This window comes from Pseudophryne corroboree, chromosome 3 (assembly GCF_028390025.1).
Source record: "Pseudophryne corroboree isolate aPseCor3 chromosome 3, aPseCor3.hap2, whole genome shotgun sequence".
In the NCBI taxonomy this organism is placed as follows: domain Eukaryota; kingdom Metazoa; phylum Chordata; class Amphibia; order Anura; family Myobatrachidae; genus Pseudophryne; species Pseudophryne corroboree.
This window is the reverse complement of record NC_086446.1, coordinates 547575948-547594177: the sequence shown is the minus strand read 5'-3', so window position 1 is coordinate 547594177 and position 18230 is coordinate 547575948. Positions and strand designations below refer to the sequence as shown.

The 18230-nt window shown below is 33.4% G+C and overlaps 14 non-coding genes across 14 annotated transcripts; all 14 read right to left on the bottom strand.

Annotated features, from left to right (window-relative positions):
* Nucleotides 1-76: 76 nt before the first annotated feature.
* Nucleotides 77-158, bottom strand: TRNAL-AAG (transfer RNA leucine (anticodon AAG)). Its single transcript has one exon. It is a non-coding gene; the product is annotated as a tRNA-Leu (tRNA).
* A 1700-nt stretch (nucleotides 159-1858) lies between these two features.
* Nucleotides 1859-1940, bottom strand: TRNAL-UAG (transfer RNA leucine (anticodon UAG)). The gene has a single exon. It is a non-coding gene; the product is annotated as a tRNA-Leu (tRNA).
* A 262-nt stretch (nucleotides 1941-2202) lies between these two features.
* On the bottom strand, nucleotides 2203-2284 carry TRNAL-AAG (transfer RNA leucine (anticodon AAG)). Its single transcript has one exon. It is a non-coding gene; the product is annotated as a tRNA-Leu (tRNA).
* A 3818-nt stretch (nucleotides 2285-6102) lies between these two features.
* TRNAL-UAG (transfer RNA leucine (anticodon UAG)) lies at nucleotides 6103-6184 on the bottom strand. Its single transcript has one exon. It is a non-coding gene; the product is annotated as a tRNA-Leu (tRNA).
* Nucleotides 6185-6446: 262 nt separating this feature from the next.
* On the bottom strand, nucleotides 6447-6528 carry TRNAL-AAG (transfer RNA leucine (anticodon AAG)). Its single transcript has one exon. It is a non-coding gene; the product is annotated as a tRNA-Leu (tRNA).
* Nucleotides 6529-8225: 1697 nt separating this feature from the next.
* TRNAL-UAG (transfer RNA leucine (anticodon UAG)) lies at nucleotides 8226-8307 on the bottom strand. Its single transcript has one exon. It is a non-coding gene; the product is annotated as a tRNA-Leu (tRNA).
* A 262-nt stretch (nucleotides 8308-8569) lies between these two features.
* On the bottom strand, nucleotides 8570-8651 carry TRNAL-AAG (transfer RNA leucine (anticodon AAG)). Its single transcript has one exon. It is a non-coding gene; the product is annotated as a tRNA-Leu (tRNA).
* Nucleotides 8652-10351: 1700 nt separating this feature from the next.
* TRNAL-UAG (transfer RNA leucine (anticodon UAG)) lies at nucleotides 10352-10433 on the bottom strand. The gene has a single exon. It is a non-coding gene; the product is annotated as a tRNA-Leu (tRNA).
* Nucleotides 10434-12134: 1701 nt separating this feature from the next.
* On the bottom strand, nucleotides 12135-12216 carry TRNAL-UAA (transfer RNA leucine (anticodon UAA)). The gene has a single exon. It is a non-coding gene; the product is annotated as a tRNA-Leu (tRNA).
* A 262-nt stretch (nucleotides 12217-12478) lies between these two features.
* On the bottom strand, nucleotides 12479-12560 carry TRNAL-AAG (transfer RNA leucine (anticodon AAG)). Its single transcript has one exon. It is a non-coding gene; the product is annotated as a tRNA-Leu (tRNA).
* Nucleotides 12561-14728: 2168 nt separating this feature from the next.
* Nucleotides 14729-14810, bottom strand: TRNAL-UAG (transfer RNA leucine (anticodon UAG)). The gene has a single exon. It is a non-coding gene; the product is annotated as a tRNA-Leu (tRNA).
* A 262-nt stretch (nucleotides 14811-15072) lies between these two features.
* Nucleotides 15073-15154, bottom strand: TRNAL-AAG (transfer RNA leucine (anticodon AAG)). Its single transcript has one exon. It is a non-coding gene; the product is annotated as a tRNA-Leu (tRNA).
* Nucleotides 15155-16854: 1700 nt separating this feature from the next.
* TRNAL-UAG (transfer RNA leucine (anticodon UAG)) lies at nucleotides 16855-16936 on the bottom strand. The gene has a single exon. It is a non-coding gene; the product is annotated as a tRNA-Leu (tRNA).
* Nucleotides 16937-17198: 262 nt separating this feature from the next.
* Nucleotides 17199-17280, bottom strand: TRNAL-AAG (transfer RNA leucine (anticodon AAG)). The gene has a single exon. It is a non-coding gene; the product is annotated as a tRNA-Leu (tRNA).
* Nucleotides 17281-18230: the final 950 nt, after the last annotated feature.

Here is an 18230-nt window from a genome sequence, read left to right as displayed (position 1 = left end):
TTTATTATTGATTTGCTGTTTAGTAGAGTAAAACAGTTTGACATCAATAAATGTCATTTTCTCTTGAAAATAATTATGGCAGCAGTGGGATTTGAACCCACGCCTCCAAAGAGACTGGAGCCTTAATCCAGCACCTTAGACCGCTCGGCCATGCTACCACATATCTATTTTGGCTCCAAAGGTCATAGTTTATTATTTTACATATTATTTTTAAAGTTTGAGAAGACTCTTGAAATTGTGATAAACTGTTTTAAAATCTAGGACAGATGATGAACTTTTCAACCTTCCAATATTTTACTTTAGCAACTTAGTGGCCTTAGTCTGCTCGGCCATGGTACCACATGGACACTCTTAGCTCACAGATCTGGGTCATATAGCTCAGGTTACAGTAAAAACATTTTTTTAAATCAATATTTAAAAGAAGTGTAATGCAAAAAGTGTTTAAATTATGTACAAAACGTTTTGGAAGGTTAAAAAAAGTACATAAATTGACATAAAATATCAATGAGAAAGGATATTTTTATTATTCATTTGCTGTTTAGTAGAGAAAAAACACTTTGACATCAATTACTTATTTTTTCTCAGGGAAAATAATTATGGCGGCAGTAGGTTTTGAACCAATTCCTCCAAAGAATCTGGAACTTTAATCCAGCACCTTAGACACTGCTGATTTTTAGCTAATGCATCTGGATCATATTGATCAGATGTTGAGGAGAAAGGACTTTATTATTATTGATTTTCTTATTAGTGGAGAAAAACACATTGCCATCACTGACTGACATTTTCATAGTAAATTCATTATGGAAGCAGTGGGATTCAGACCCACGCCTCCAGAGAGACTGGAACCTAAATCCAGTGCCTTAGACCACTCGCCCTTGCTACCCCATGGATTCTTTTGACTCAAAGCTCAGAGTTCTGGATCATATAGTTAAGATTACAAGAAAAAATTGTGTAGTTATAAATCAATACTTGAAAAGAAGTGTCATGTTAAAAGTGTTTAAAATACAAAAATTTAAAAAAGGTACAAAATTAGCAGACAATATTAATTAGAAAGGATTTTTTATTATTGACTTGCTGTTTAGTGGAGAAAAACACTTTGACATCAATGACAGTCGTTTTATCTTGAAAATAATTATGACAGCAGTGGAATTTGAACCCATGCCTCCAAACAGACTGGAGCCTTAATGCAGCATCTTAGACCGCTCAGCCACATTTCTACCTTGACTCCATAGCTCATAGTTTATAATTTTACATATTATTTTTACATTTTGAGAAGACTCTTGAAATTATGATAAACTGTTTTAAAATCTAGGGCAGATGATGAACTTTTTAACCTACCAATATTTTATTTTAGCAGCTTAGTGGCCTTAGACCGCTCGGCCATGGTACCAAATGAACACTCTAAGCTCACAGATCTGGGCCATATAGCACAGATTACAGTACAAACATTTTTTTTTGTTTTAAATAAATACTTAAAAAGAAGTGTCATACCAAAAGTGTTTAAGTTATGTACAAAATGTTTTGGAAGGTTAAAAAAGTACATCAATTGACATAAAATATTAATGAGAAAGGATTTTTTTATTATTCATTTGCTGTTTAGTAAAGAAAAACACTTTGACATCAATGACTTATTTTTTCTTAGGAAAAATAATTATGGCAGCAGTAGGTTTTGATCCAAAGCCTCCAAAGAAACTGGAACCTTAATCCAGCACCTTAGACACTGCTGATTTTTAGCTCATGCATCTGGATCATATCAATCAGCTATTGAGGAGAAAAGTCTTTATTATTATTGTTTTTCTTATTAGTGGAGAAAAACATTTTGTCATCAGTGACTGATGTTTTCATAGTAAAATCATTATGGCAGCAGTGGGATTTGAACCCACGCCTCCAGAGAGACTGGAGCCTAAATCCAGCGCCTTAGACCGCTCGGCCATGCTACCACATGGACCTGTTTGACCGAATGCTCACAGTTCTGGATCATACAGTTGAGATTACAGGGAAAAAATGTGTTGTTTTAAATCAATACTTGAAAAGAAGTGTCATGTTACAAGTATTTAAAATACAAAAAGTTAAGGAAGCATAAAAAAGGTACAAAATTAGTAGACAATATTAATGAGTAAGGATTTTTTATTATTGATTTGCTGTTTAGTAGAGTAAAACAGTTTGACATCAATAAATGTCATTTTCTCTTGAAAATAATTATGGCAGCAGTGGGATTTGAACCCACGCCTCCAAAGAGACTGGAGCCTTAATCCAGCGCCTTAGACCGCTCGGCCATGCTACCACATATCTATTTTGGCTCCAAAGGTCATAGTTTATTATTTTACATATTATTTTTAAAGTTTGAGAAGACTCTTGAAATTGTGATAAACTGTTTTAAAATCTAGGACAGATGATGAACTTTTCAACCTTCCAATATTTTACTTTAGCAACTTAGTGGCCTTAGTCTGCTCGGCCATGGTACCACATGGACACTCTTAGCTCACAGATCTGGGTCATATAGCTCAGGTTACAGTAAAAACATTTTTTTAAATCAATATTTAAAAGAAGTGTAATGCAAAAAGTGTTTAAATTATGTACAAAACGTTTTGGAAGGTTAAAAAAAGTACATAAATTGACATAAAATATCAATGAGAAAGGATATTTTTATTATTCATTTGCTGTTTAGTAGAGAAAAAACACTTTGACATCAATTACTTATTTTTTCTCAGGGAAAATAATTATGGCGGCAGTAGGTTTTGAACCAATTCCTCCAAAGAATCTGGAACTTTAATCCAGCACCTTAGACACTGCTGATTTTTAGCTAATGCATCTGGATCATATTGATCAGATGTTGAGGAGAAAGGACTTTATTATTATTGATTTTCTTATTAGTGGAGAAAAACACATTGCCATCACTGACTGACATTTTCATAGTAAATTCATTATGGAAGCAGTGGGATTCAGACCCACGCCTCCAGAGAGACTGGAACCTAAATCCAGTGCCTTAGACCACTCGCCCTTGCTACCCCATGGATTCTTTTGACTCAAAGCTCAGAGTTCTGGATCATATAGTTAAGATTACAAGAAAAAATTGTGTAGTTATAAATCAATACTTGAAAAGAAGTGTCATGTTAAAAGTGTTTAAAATACAAAAATTTAAAAAAGGTACAAAATTAGCAGACAATATTAATTAGAAAGGATTTTTTATTATTGACTTGCTGTTTAGTGGAGAAAAACACTTTGACATCAATGACAGTCGTTTTATCTTGAAAATAATTATGACAGCAGTGGAATTTGAACCCATGCCTCCAAACAGACTGGAGCCTTAATGCAGCATCTTAGACCGCTCAGCCACATTTCTACCTTGACTCCATAGCTCATAGTTTATAATTTTACATATTATTTTTACATTTTGAGAAGACTCTTGAAATTATGATAAACTGTTTTAAAATCTAGGGCAGATGATGAACTTTTTAACCTACCAATATTTTATTTTAGCAGCTTAGTGGCCTTAGACCGCTCGGCCATGGTACCAAATGAACACTCTAAGCTCACAGATCTGGGCCATATAGCACAGATTACAGTACAAACATTTTTTTTTGTTTTAAATAAATACTTAAAAAGAAGTGTCATACCAAAAGTGTTTAAGTTATGTACAAAATGTTTTGGAAGGTTAAAAAAGTACATCAATTGACATAAAATATTAATGAGAAAGGATTTTTTTATTATTCATTTGCTGTTTAGTTTAGAAAAACACTTTGACATCAATGACTTATTTTTTCTTAGGAAAAATAATTATGGCGGCAGTAGGTTTTGATCCAAAGCCTCCAAAGAAACTGGAACCTTAATCCAGCACCTTAGACACTGCTGATTTTTAGCTCATGCATCTGGATCATATCAATCAGCTATTGAGGAGAAAAGTCTTTATTATTATTGTTTTTCTTATTAGTGGAGAAAAACATTTTGTTTTCACTGACTGATGTTTTCATAGTAAAATCATTATGGCAGCAGAGGGATTTGAACCCACGCCTCCAGAGAGCCTGGAGCCTAAATCCAGCACCATAGACAGCTCGGCCATGCTACCACATGGACCTGTCTGACTGAATGCTCACAGTTCTGGATCATACAGTTGAGATTACAGGAAAAAAATGTGTTGTTTTAAATCAATACTTGAAAAGAAGTGTCATGTTACAAGTATTTAAAATACAAAAAGTTAAGGAAGCATAAAAAAGGTACAAAATTAGTAGACAATATTAATGAGTAAGGATTTTTTATTATTGATTTGCTGTTTAGTAGAGTAAAACAGTTTGACATCAAGAAAAGTCATTTTCTCTTGAAAATAATTATGGGATTTGAACCCACGCCTCCAAAGAGACTGGAGCCTTAATCCAGCACCTTAGACCGCTCAGCCATGCTACCACATATCTATTTTGGCTCCAAAGGTCATAGTTTATTATTTTACATATTATTTTTAAAGTTTGAGAAGACTCTTGAAATTGTGATAAACTGTTTTAAAATCTAGGACAGATGATGAACTTTTCAACCTTCCAATATTTTACTTTAGCAACTTAGTGGCCTTAGACCGCTCGGCCATGGTACCACATGGACACTCTTAGCTCACATATCTGGGTCATATAGCTCAGGTTACAGTAAAATCATTTTTTTAAATCAATATTTAAAAAGAAGTGTAATGCAAAAAGTGTTTAAATTATGTACAAAACGTTTTGGAAGGTTAAAAAAAGTACATAAATTGACATAAAATATCAATGAGAAAGGATATTTTTATTATTCATTTGCTGTTTAGTAGAGAAAAAACACTTTGACATCAATTACTTATTTTTTCTCAGGGAAAATAATTATGGCGGCAGTAGGTTTTGAACCAATTCCTCCAAAGAATCTGGAACTTTAATCCAGCACCTTAGACACTGCTGATTTTTAGCTAATGCATCTGGATCATATTGATCAGATGTTGAGGAGAAAGGACTTTATTATTATTGATTTTCTTATTAGTGGAGAAAAACACATTGCCATCACTGACTGACATTTTCATAGTAAAATCATTATGGAAGCAGTGGGATTCAGACCCACGCCTCCAGAGAGACTGGAACCTAAATCCAGTGCCTTAGACCACTCACCCTTGCTACCCCATGGATACTTTTGACTCAAAGCTCAGAGTTCTGGATCATATAGTTAAGATTACAAGAAAAAATTGTGTAGTTATAAATCAATACTTGAAAAGAAGTGTCATGTTAAAAGTGTTTAAAATACAAAAATTTAAAAAAGGTACAAAATTAGCAGACAATATTAATTAGAAAGGATTTTTTATTATTGACTTGCTGTTTAGTGGAGAAAAACACTTTGACATCAATGACAGTCGTTTTATCTTGAAAATAATTATGACAGCAGTGGAATTTGAACCCATGCCTCAAAACAGACTGGAGCCTTAATGCAGCATCTTAGACCGCTCAGCCACATTTCTACCTTGACTCCATAGCTCATAGTTTATAATTTTATATATTATTTTTACATTTTGAGAAGACTCTTGAAATTATGATAAACTGTTTTAAAATCTAGGGCAGATGATGAACTTTTTAACCTACCAATATTTTATTTTAGCAGCTTAGTGGCCTTAGACCGCTCGGCCATGGTACCAAATGAACACTCTTAGCTCACAGATCTGGGCCATATAGCACAGATTACAGTACAAACATTTTTTTTTGTTTTAAATAAATACTTAAAAAGAAGTGTCATACCAAAAGTGTTTAAGTTATGTACAAAATGTTTTGGAAGGTTAAAAAAGTACATCAATTGACATAAAATATTAATGAGAAAGGATTTTTTTATTATTCATTTGCTATTTAGTAAAGAAAAACACTTTGACATCAATGACTTATTTTTTCTTAGGAAAAATAATTATGGCGGCAGTAGGTTTTGATCCAAAGCCTCCAAAGAAACTGGAACCTTAATCCAGCACCTTAGACACTGCTGATTTTTAGCTCATGCATCTGGATCATATCAATCAGCTATTGAGGAGAAAAGTCTTTATTATTATTGTTTTTCTTATTAGTGGAGAAAAACATTTTGTCATCACTGACTGATGTTTTCATAGTAAAATCATTATGGCAGCAGTGGGATTTGAACCCACGCCTCCAGAGAGACTGGAGCCTAAATCCAGCACCTTAGACCGCTCGGCCATGCTACCACATGGACCTGTTTGACCGAATGCTCACAGTTCTGGATCATACAGTTGAGATTACAGGGAAAAAATGTGTTGTTTTAAATCAATACTTGAAAAGAAGTGTCATGTTACAAGTATTTAAAATACAAAAAGTTAAGGAAGCATAAAAAAGGTACAACATTAGTAGACAATATTAATGAGTAAGGATTTTTTATTATTGATTTGCTGTTTAGTAGAGTATAACAGTTTGACATCAATAAATGTCATTTTCTCTTGGAAAGAATTATGGCAGCAGTGGGATTTGAACCCACGCCTCCAAAGAGACTGGAGCCTTAATCCAGCGCCTTAGACCGCTCGGCCATGCTACCACATATCTATTTAGGCTCCAAAGGTCATAGTTTATTATTTAACATATTATTTTTAAAGTTTGAGAAGACTCTTGAAATTGTGATAAACTGTTTTAAAATCTAGGACAGATGATGAACTTTTCAACCTTCCAATATTTTACTTTAGCAACTTAGTGGCCTTAGTCCGCTCGGCCATGGTACCACATGGACACTTTTAGCTCACAGATCTGGGTCATATAGCTCAGGTTACAGTAAAAACATTTTTTTAAATCAATATTTAAAAAGAAGTGTAATGCAAAAAGTGTTTAAATTATGTACAAAACGTTTTGGAAGGTTAAAAAAAGTACATAAATTGACATAAAATATCAATGAGAAAGGATATTTTTATTATTCATTTGCTGTTTAGTAGAGAAAAAACACTTTGACATCAATTACTTATTTTTTCTCAGGGAAAATAATTATGGCGGCAGTAGGTTTTGAACCAATTCCTCCAAAGAATCTGGAACTTTAATCCAGCACCTTAGACACTGCTGATTTTTAGCTAATGCATCTGGATCATATTGATCAGATGTTGAGGAGAAAGGACTTTATTATTATTGATTTTCTTATTAGTGGAGAAAAACACATTGCCATCACTGACTGACATTTTCATAGTAAAATCATTATGGAAGCAGTGGGATTCAGACCCACGCCTCCAGAGAGACTGGAACCTAAATCCAGTGCCTTAGACCGCTCGCCCTTGCTACCCCATGGATACTTTTGACTCAAAGCTCAGAGTTCTGGATCATATAGTTAAGATTACAAGAAAAAATTGTGTAGTTATAAATCAATACTTGAAAAGAAGTGTCATGTTAAAAGTGTTTAAAATACAAAAATTTAAAAAAGGTACAAAATTAGCAGACAATATTAATTAGAAAGGATTTTTTATTATTGACTTGCTGTTTAGTGGAGAAAAACACTTTGACATCAATGACAGTCGTTTTATCTTGAAAATAATTATGACAGCAGTGGAATTTGAACCCATGCCTCCAAACAGACTGGAGCCTTAATGCAGCATCTTAGACCGCTCAGCCACATTTCTACCTTGACTCCATAGCTCATAGTTTATAATTTTACATATTATTTTTACATTTTGAGAAGACTCTTGACATTATGATAAACTGTTTTAAAATCTAGGGCAGATGATGAACTTTTTAACCTACCAATATTTTATTTTAGCAGCTTAGTGGCCTTAGACCGCTCGGCCATGGTACCAAATGAACACTCTTAGCTCACAGATCTGGGCCATATAGCACAGATTACAGTACAAACATTTTTTTTTTAAATAAATACTTAAAAAGAAGTGTCATACCAAAAGTGTTTAAGTTATGTACAAAATGTTTTGGAAGGTTAAAAAAGTACATCAATTGACATAAAATATTAATGAGAAAGGATTTTTTTATTATTCATTTGCTGTTTAGTAAAGAAAAACACTTTGACATCAATGACTTATTTTTTCTTAGGAAAAATAATTATGGCGGCAGTAGGTTTTGATCCAAAGCCTCCAAAGAAACTGGAACCTTAATCCAGCACCCTAGACACTGCTGATTTTTAGCTCATGCATCTGGATCATATCAATCAGCTATTGAGGAGAAAAGTCTTTATTATTATTGTTTTTCTTATTAGTGGAGAAAAACATTTTGTCATCACTGACTAATGTTTTCATAGTAAAATCATGATGGCAGCAGTGGGATTTGAACCCACGCCTCCAGAGAGACTGGAGCCTAAATCCAGCGCCTTAGACCGCTCGGCCATGCTACCACATGGACCTGTTTGACCGAATGCTCACAGTTCTGGATCATACAGTTGAGATTACAGGGAAAAAATGTGTTGTTTTAAATCAATACTTGAAAAGAAGTGTCATGTTACAAGTATTTAAAATACAAAAAGTTAAGGAAGCATAAAAAAGGTACAAAATTAGTAGACAATATTAATGAGTAAGGATTTTTTATTATTGATTTGCTGTTTAGTAGAGTAAAACAGTTTGACATCAATAAATGTCATTTTCTCTTGAAAATAATTATGGCAGCAGTGGGATTTGAACCCACTCCTCCAAAGAGACTGGAGCCTTAATCCAGCGCCTTAGACCGCTCGGCCATGCTACCACATATCTATTTAGGCTCCAAAGGTCATAGTTTATTATTTAACATATTATTTTTAAAGTTTGAGAAGACTCTTGAAATTGTGATAAACTGTTTTAAAATCTAGGACAGATGATGAACTTTTCAACCTTCCAATATTTTACTTTAGCAACTTAGTGGCCTTAGACCGCTCGGCCATGGTACCACATGGACACTCTTAGCTCACAGATCTGGGTCATATAGCTCAGGTTACAGTAAAAACATTTTTTTAAATCAATATTTAAAAAGAAGTGTAATGCAAAAAGTGTTTAAATTATGTACAAAACGTTTTGGAAGGTTAAAAAAGTACATAAATTGACATAAAATATCAATGAGAAAGGATATTTTTATTATTCATTTGCTGTTTAGTAGAGAAAAAACACTTTGACATCAATTACTTATTTTTTCTCAGGGAAAATAATTATGGCGGCAGTAGGTTTTGAACCAATTCCTCCAAAGAATCTGGAACTTTAATCCAGCACCTTAGACACTGCTGATTTTTAGCTAATGCATCTGGATCATATTGATCAGATGTTGAGGAGAAAGGACTTTATTATTATTGATTTTCTTATTAGTGGAGAAAAACACATTGCCATCACTGACTGACATTTTCATAGTAAAATCATTATGGAAGCAGTGGGACTCAGACCCACGCCTCCAGAGAGACTGGAACCTAAATCCAGTGCCTTAGACCGCTCGCCCTTGCTACCCCATGGATACTTTTGACTCAAAGCTCAGAGTTCTGGATCATATAGTTAAGATTACAAGAAAAAATTGTGTAGTTATAAATCAATACTTGAAAAGAAGTGTCATGTTAAAAGTGTTTAAAATACAAAAATTTAAAAAAGGTACAAAATTAGCAGACAATATTAATTAGAAAGGATTTTTTATTATTGACTTGCTGTTTAGTGGAGAAAAACACTTTGACATCAATGACAGTCGTTTTATCTTGAAAATAATTATGACAGCAGTGGAATTTGAACCCATGCCTCCAAACAGACTGGAGCCTTAATGGAGCATCTTAGACCGCTCAGCCACATTTCTACCTTGACTCCATAGCTCATAGTTTATAATTTTACATATTATTTTTACATTTTGAGAAGACTCTTGAAATTATGATAAACTGTTTTAAAATCTAGGGCAGATGATGAACTTTTTAACCTACCAATATTTTATTTTAGCAGCTTAGTGGCCTTAGACCGCTCGGCCATGGTACCAAATGAACACTCTTAGCTCACAGATCTGGGCCATATAGCACAGATTACAGTACAAACATTTTTTTTTGTTTTAAATAAATTCTTAAAAAGAAGTGTCATACCAAAAGTGTTTAAGTTATTTACAAAATGTTTTGGAAGGTTAAAAAAGTACATCAATTGACATAAAATATTAATGAGAAAGGATTTTTTTATTATTCATTTGCTGTTTAGTAAAGAAAAACACTTTGACATCAATGACTTATTTTTTCTTAGGAAAAATAATTATGGCGGCAGTAGGTTTTGATCCAAAGCCTCCAAAGAAACTGGAACCTTAATCCAGCACCTTAGACACTGCTGATTTTTAGCTCATGCATCTGGATCATATCAATCAGCTATTGAGGAGAAAAGTCTTTATTATTATTGTTTTTCTTATTAGTGGAGAAAAACATTTTGTCATCACTGACTGATGTTTTCATAGTAAAATCATGATGGCAGCAGTGGGATTTGAACCCACGCCTCCAGAGAGACTGGAGCCTAAATCCAGTGCCTTAGACCGCTTGGCCATGCTACCACATATCTATTTTGGCTCCAAAGGTCATAGTTTATTATTTTACATATTATTTTTAAAGTTTGAGAAGACTCTTGAAATTGTGATAAACTGTTTTAAAATCTAGGACAGATGATGAACTTTTCAACCTTCCAATATTTTACTTTAGCAACTTAGTGGCCTTAGACCGCTCGGCCATGGTACCACATGGACACTCTTAGCTCACAGATCTGGGTCATATAGCTCAGGTTACAGTAAAAACATTTTTTTAAATCAATATTTAAAAAGAAGTGTAATGCAAAAAGTGTTTAAATTATGTACAAAACGTTTTGGAAGGTTAAAAAAGTACATAAATTGACATAAAACATCAATGAGAAAGGATATTTTTATTATTCATTTGCTGTTTAGTAGAGAAAAAACACTTTGACATCAATTACTTATTTTTTCTCAGGGAAAATAATTATGGCAGCAGTAGGTTTTGAACCAATTCCTCCAAAGAATCTGGAACTTTAATCCAGCACCTTAGACACTGCTGATTTTTAGCTAATGCATCTGGATCATATTGATCAGATGTTGAGGAGAAAGGACTTTATTATTATTGATTTTCTTATTAGTGGAGAAAAACACATTGCCATCACTGACTGACATTTTCATAGTAAAATCATTATGGAAGCAGTGGGATTCAGACCCACGCTTCCAGAGAGACTGGAACCTAAATCCAGTGCCTTAGACCACTCGCCCTTGCTACCCCATGGATACTTTTGACTCAAAGCTCAGAGTTATGGATCATATAGTTAAGATTACAAGAAAAAATTGTGTAGTTATAAATCAATACTTGAAAAGAAGTGTCATGTTAAAAGTGTTTAAAATACAAAAATTTTAAAAAGGTACAAAATTAGCAGACAATATTAATTAGAAAGGATTTTTTATTATTGACTTGCTGTTTAGTGGAGAAAAACACTTTGACATCAATGACAGTTGTTTTATCTTGAAAATAATTATGACAGCAGTGGAATTTGAACCCATGCCTCCAAACAGACTGGAGCCTTAATGCAGCATCTTAGACCGCTCAGCCACATTTCTACCTTGACTCCATAGCTCATAGTTTATAATTTTACATATTATTTTTACATTTTGAGAAGACTCTTGAAATTATGATAAACTGTTTTAAAATCTAGGGCAGATGATGAACTTTTTAATCTACCAATATTTTATTTTAACAGCTTAGTGGCCTTAGACCGCTCAGCCATGGTACCAAATGAACACTCTTAGCTCACAGATCTGGGCCATATAGCACAGATTACAGTACAAACATTTTTTTTTTTTTTTAAATAAATTCTTAAAAAGAAGTGTCATACCAAAAGTGTTTAAATTATGTACAAAATGTTTTGGAAGGTTAAAAAAGTACATCAATTGACATAAAATATTAATGAGAAAGGATTTTTTTATTATTCATTTGCTGTTTAGTAAAGAAAAACACTTTGACATCAATGACTTATTTTTTCTTAGGAAAAATAATTATGGCGGCAGTAGGTTTTGATCCAAAGCCTCCAAAGAAACTGGAACCTTAATCCAGCACCTTAGACACTGCTGATTTTTAGCTCATGCATCTGGATCATATCAATCAGCTATTGAGGAGAAAAGTCTTTATTATTATTGTTTTTCTTATTAGTGGAGAAAAACATTTTGTCATCACTGACTGATGTTTTCATAGTAAAATCATTATGGCAGCAGTGGGATTTGAACCCACGCCTCCAGAGAGACTGGAGCTTAAATCCAGCGCTTTAGACCGCTCGGCCATGCTACCACATGGACCTGTTTGACCGAATGCTCACAGTTCTGGATCATACAGTTGAGATTACAGGGAAAAAATGTGTTGTTTTAAATCAATACTTGAAAAGAAGTGTCATGTTACAAGTATTTAAAATACAAAAAGTTAAGGAAGCATAAAAAAGGTACAAAATTAGTAGACAATATTAATGAGTAAGGATTTTTTATTATTGATTTGCTGTTTAGTAGAGTAAAACAGTTTGACATCAATAAATGTCATTTTCTCTTGAAAAGAATTATGGCAGCAGTGGGATTTGAACCCACGCCTCCAAAGAGACTGGAGCCTTAATCCAGCGCCTTAGACCGCTCGGCCATGCTACTACATATCTATTTTGGCTCCAAAGGTCATAGTTTATTATTTTACATATTATTTTTAAAGTTTGAGAAGACTCTTGAAATTGTGATAAACTGTTTTAAAATCTAGGACAGATGATGAACTTTTCAACCTTCCAATATTTTACTTTAGCAACTTAGTGGCCTTAGACCGCTCGGCCATGGTACCACATGGACACTCTTAGCTCACAGATCTGGGTCATATAGCTCAGGTTACAGTAAAAACATTTTTTTAAATCAATATTTAAAAAGAAGTGTAATGCAAAAAGTGTTTAAATTATGTACAAAACGTTTTGGAAGGTTAAAAAAGTACATACATTGACATAAAATATCAATGAGAAAGGATATTTTTATTATTCATTTGCTGTTTAGTAGAGAAAAAACACTTTGACATCAATTACTTATTTTTTCTCAGGGAAAATAATTATGGCGGCAGTAGGTTTTGAACCAATTCCTCCAAAGAATCTGGAACTTTAATCCAGCACCTTAGACACTGCTGATTTTTAGCTAATGCATCTGGATCATATTGATCAGATGTTGAGGAGAAAGGACTTTATTATTATTGATTTTCTTATTAGTGGAGAAAAACACATTGCCATCACTGACTGACATTTTCATAGTAAAATCATTATGGAAGCAGTGGGATTCAGACCCACGCCTCCAGAGAGACTGGAACCTAAATCCAGTGCCTTAGACCACTCGCCCTTGCTACCCTATGGATACTTTTGACTCAAAGCTCAGAGTTCTGGATCATATAGTTAAGATTACAAGAAAAAATTGTGTAGTTATAAATCAATACTTGAAAAGAAGTGTCATGTTAAAAGTGTTTAAAATACAAAAATTTTAAAAAGGTACAAAATTAGCAGACAATATTAATTAGAAAGGATTTTTTATTATTGACTTGCTGTTTAGTGGAGAAAAACACTTTGACATCAATGACAGTCGTTTTATCTTGAAAATAATTATGACAGCAGTGGAATTTGAACCCATGCCTCCAAACAGACTGGAGCCTTAATGCAGCATCTTAGACCGCTCAGCCACATTTCTACCTTGACTCCATAGCTCATAGTTTATAATTTTACATATTATTTTTACATTTTGAGAAGACTCTTGAAATTATGATAAACTGTTTTAAAATCTAGGGCAGATGATGAACTTTTTAACCTACCAATATTTTATTTTAGCAGCTTAGTGGCCTTAGACCGCTCGGCCATGGTACCAAATGAACACTCTTAGCTCACAGATCTGGGCCATATAGCACAGATTACAGTACAAACATTTTTTTTTGTTTTAAATAAATTCTTAAAAAGAAGTGTCATACCAAAAGTGTTTAAGTTATTTACAAAATGTTTTGGAAGGTTAAAAAAGTACATCAATTGACATAAAATATTAATGAGAAAGGATTTTTTTATTATTCATTTGCTGTTTAGTAAAGAAAAACACTTTGACATCAATGACTTATTTTTTCTTAGGAAAAATAATTATGGCGGCAGTAGGTTTTGATCCAAAGCCTCCAAAGAAACTGGAACCTTAATCCAGCACCTTAGACACTGCTGATTTTTAGCTCATGCATCTGGATCATATCAATCAGCTATTGAGGAGAAAAGTCTTTATTATTATTGTTTTTCTTATTAGTGGAGAAAAACATTTTGTCATCACTGACTGATGTTTTCATAGTAAAATCATGATGGCAGCAGTGGGATTTGAACCCACGCCTCCAGAGAGACTGGAGCCTAAATCCAGTGCCTTAGACCGCTCGGCAATAAATACTTAAAAAGAAGTGTCATACCAAAAGTGTTTAAATTATGTACAAAATGTTTTGGAAGGTTAAAAAAGTACATCAATTGACATAAAATATTAATGAGAAAGGATTTTTTTATTATTAATTTGCTGTTTAGTAAAGAAAAACACTTTGACATCAATGACTTATTTTTTCTTAGGAAAAATAATTATGGCGGCAGTAGGTTTTGATACAAAGCCTCCAAAGAAACTGGAACCTTAATCCAGCACCTTAGACACTGCTGATTTTTAGCTCATGCATCTGGATCATATCAATCAGCTATTGAGGAGAAAAGTCTTTATTATTATTGTTTTTCTTATTAGTGGAGAAAAACATTTTGTCATCACTGACTGATGTTTTCATAGTAAAATCATTATGGCAGCAGTGGGATTTGAACCCACGCCTCCAGAGAGACTGGAGCCTAAATCCAGCGCCTTAGACCGCTCGGCCATGCTACCACATGGACCTGTTTGACCGAATGCTCACAGTTCTGGATCATACAGTTGAGATTACAGGGAAAAAATGTGTTGTTTTAAATCAATACTTGAAAAGAAGTGTCATGTTACAAGTATTTAAAATACAAAAAGTTAAGGAAGCATAATAAAGGTACAAAATTAGTAGACAATATTAATGAGTAAGGATTTTTTATTATTGATTTGCTGTTTAGTAGAGTAAAACAGTTTGACATCAATAAATGTCATTTTCTCTTGAAAATAATTATGGCAGCAGTGGGATTTGAACCCACGCCTCCAAAGAGACTGGAGCCTTAATCCAGCACCTTAGACCGCTCGGCCATGCTACCACATATCTATTTTGGCTCCAAAGGTCATAGTTTATTATTTTACATATTATTTTTAAAGTTTGAGAAGACTCTTGAAATTGTGATAAACTGTTTTAAAATCTAGGACAGATGATGAACTTTTCAACCTTCCAATATTTTACTTTAGCAACTTAGTGGCCTTAGTCTGCTCGGCCATGGTACCACATGGACACTCTTAGCTCACAGATCTGGGTCATATAGCTCAGGTTACAGTAAAAACATTTTTTTAAATCAATATTTAAAAGAAGTGTAATGCAAAAAGTGTTTAAATTATGTACAAAACGTTTTGGAAGGTTAAAAAAAGTACATAAATTGACATAAAATATCAATGAGAAAGGATATTTTTATTATTCATTTGCTGTTTAGTAGAGAAAAAACACTTTGACATCAATTACTTATTTTTTCTCAGGGAAAATAATTATGGCGGCAGTAGGTTTTGAACCAATTCCTCCAAAGAATCTGGAACTTTAATCCAGCACCTTAGACACTGCTGATTTTTAGCTAATGCATCTGGATCATATTGATCAGATGTTGAGGAGAAAGGACTTTATTATTATTGATTTTCTTATTAGTGGAGAAAAACACATTGCCATCACTGACTGACATTTTCATAGTAAATTCATTATGGAAGCAGTGGGATTCAGACCCACGCCTCCAGAGAGACTGGAACCTAAATCCAGTGCCTTAGACCACTCGCCCTTGCTACCCCATGGATTCTTTTGACTCAAAGCTCAGAGTTCTGGATCATATAGTTAAGATTACAAGAAAAAATTGTGTAGTTATAAATCAATACTTGAAAAGAAGTGTCATGTTAAAAGTGTTTAAAATACAAAAATTTAAAAAAGGTACAAAATTAGCAGACAATATTAATTAGAAAGGATTTTTTATTATTGACTTGCTGTTTAGTGGAGAAAAACACTTTGACATCAATGACAGTCGTTTTATCTTGAAAATAATTATGACAGCAGTGGAATTTGAACCCATGCCTCCAAACAGACTGGAGCCTTAATGCAGCATCTTAGACCGCTCAGCCACATTTCTACCTTGACTCCATAGCTCATAGTTTATAATTTTACATATTATTTTTACATTTTGAGAAGACTCTTGAAATTATGATAAACTGTTTTAAAATCTAGGGCAGATGATGAACTTTTTAACCTACCAATATTTTATTTTAGCAGCTTAGTGGCCTTAGACCGCTCGGCCATGGTACCAAATGAACACTCTAAGCTCACAGATCTGGGCCATATAGCACAGATTACAGTACAAACATTTTTTTTTGTTTTAAATAAATACTTAAAAAGAAGTGTCATACCAAAAGTGTTTAAGTTATGTACAAAATGTTTTGGAAGGTTAAAAAAGTACATCAATTGACATAAAATATTAATGAGAAAGGATTTTTTTATTATTCATTTGCTGTTTAGTAAAGAAAAACACTTTGACATCAATGACTTATTTTTTCTTAGGAAAAATAATTATGGCAGCAGTAGGTTTTGATCCAAAGCCTCCAAAGAAACTGGAACCTTAATCCAGCACCTTAGACACTGCTGATTTTTAGCTCATGCATCTGGATCATATCAATCAGCTATTGAGGAGAAAAGTCTTTATTATTATTGTTTTTCTTATTAGTGGAGAAAAACATTTTGTCATCAGTGACTGATGTTTTCATAGTAAAATCATTATGGCAGCAGTGGGATTTGAACCCACGCCTCCAGAGAGACTGGAGCCTAAATCCAGCGCCTTAGACCGCTCGGCCATGCTACCACATGGACCTGTTTGACCGAATGCTCACAGTTCTGGATCATACAGTTGAGATTACAGGGAAAAAATGTGTTGTTTTAAATCAATACTTGAAAAGAAGTGTCATGTTACAAGTATTTAAAATACAAAAAGTTAAGGAAGCATAAAAAAGGTACAACATTAGTAGACAATATTAATGAGTAAGGATTTTTTATTATTGATTTGCTGTTTAGTAGAGTATAACAGTTTGACATCAATAAATGTCATTTTCTCTTGGAAAGAATTATGGCAGCAGTGGGATTTGAACCCACGCCTCCAAAGAGACTGGAGCCTTAATCCAGCGCCTTAGACCGCTCGGCCATGCTACCACATATCTATTTAGGCTCCAAAGGTCATAGTTTATTATTTAACATATTATTTTTAAAGTTTGAGAAGACTCTTGAAATTGTGATAAACTGTTTTAAAATCTAGGACAGATGATGAACTTTTCAACCTTCCAATATTTTACTTTAGCAACTTAGTGGCCTTAGTCCGCTCGGCCATGGTACCACATGGACACTTTTAGCTCACAGATCTGGGTCATATAGCTCAGGTTACAGTAAAAACATTTTTTTAAATCAATATTTAAAAAGAAGTGTAATGCAAAAAGTGTTTAAATTATGTACAAAACGTTTTGGAAGGTTAAAAAAAGTACATAAATTGACATAAAATATCAATGAGAAAGGATATTTTTATTATTCATTTGCTGTTTAGTAGAGAAAAAACACTTTGACATCAATTACTTATTTTTTCTCAGGGAAAATAATTATGGCGGCAGTAGGTTTTGAACCAATTCCTCCAAAGAATCTGGAACTTTAATCCAGCACCTTAGACACTGCTGATTTTTAGCTAATGCATCTGGATCATATTGATCAGATGTTGAGGAGAAAGGACTTTATTATTATTGATTTTCTTATTAGTGGAGAAAAACACATTGCCATCACTGACTGACATTTTCATAGTAAAATCATTATGGAAGCAGTGGGATTCAGACCCACGCCTCCAGAGAGACTGGAACCTAAATCCAGTGCCTTAGACCGCTCGCCCTTGCTACCCCATGGATACTTTTGACTCAAAGCTCAGAGTTCTGGATCATATAGTTAAGATTACAAGAAAAAATTGTGTAGTTATAAATCAATACTTGAAAAGAAGTGTCATGTTAAAAGTGTTTAAAATACAAAAATTTAAAAAAGGTACAAAATTAGCAGACAATATTAATTAGAAAGGATTTTTTATTATTGACTTGCTGTTTAGTGGAGAAAAACACTTTGACATCAAT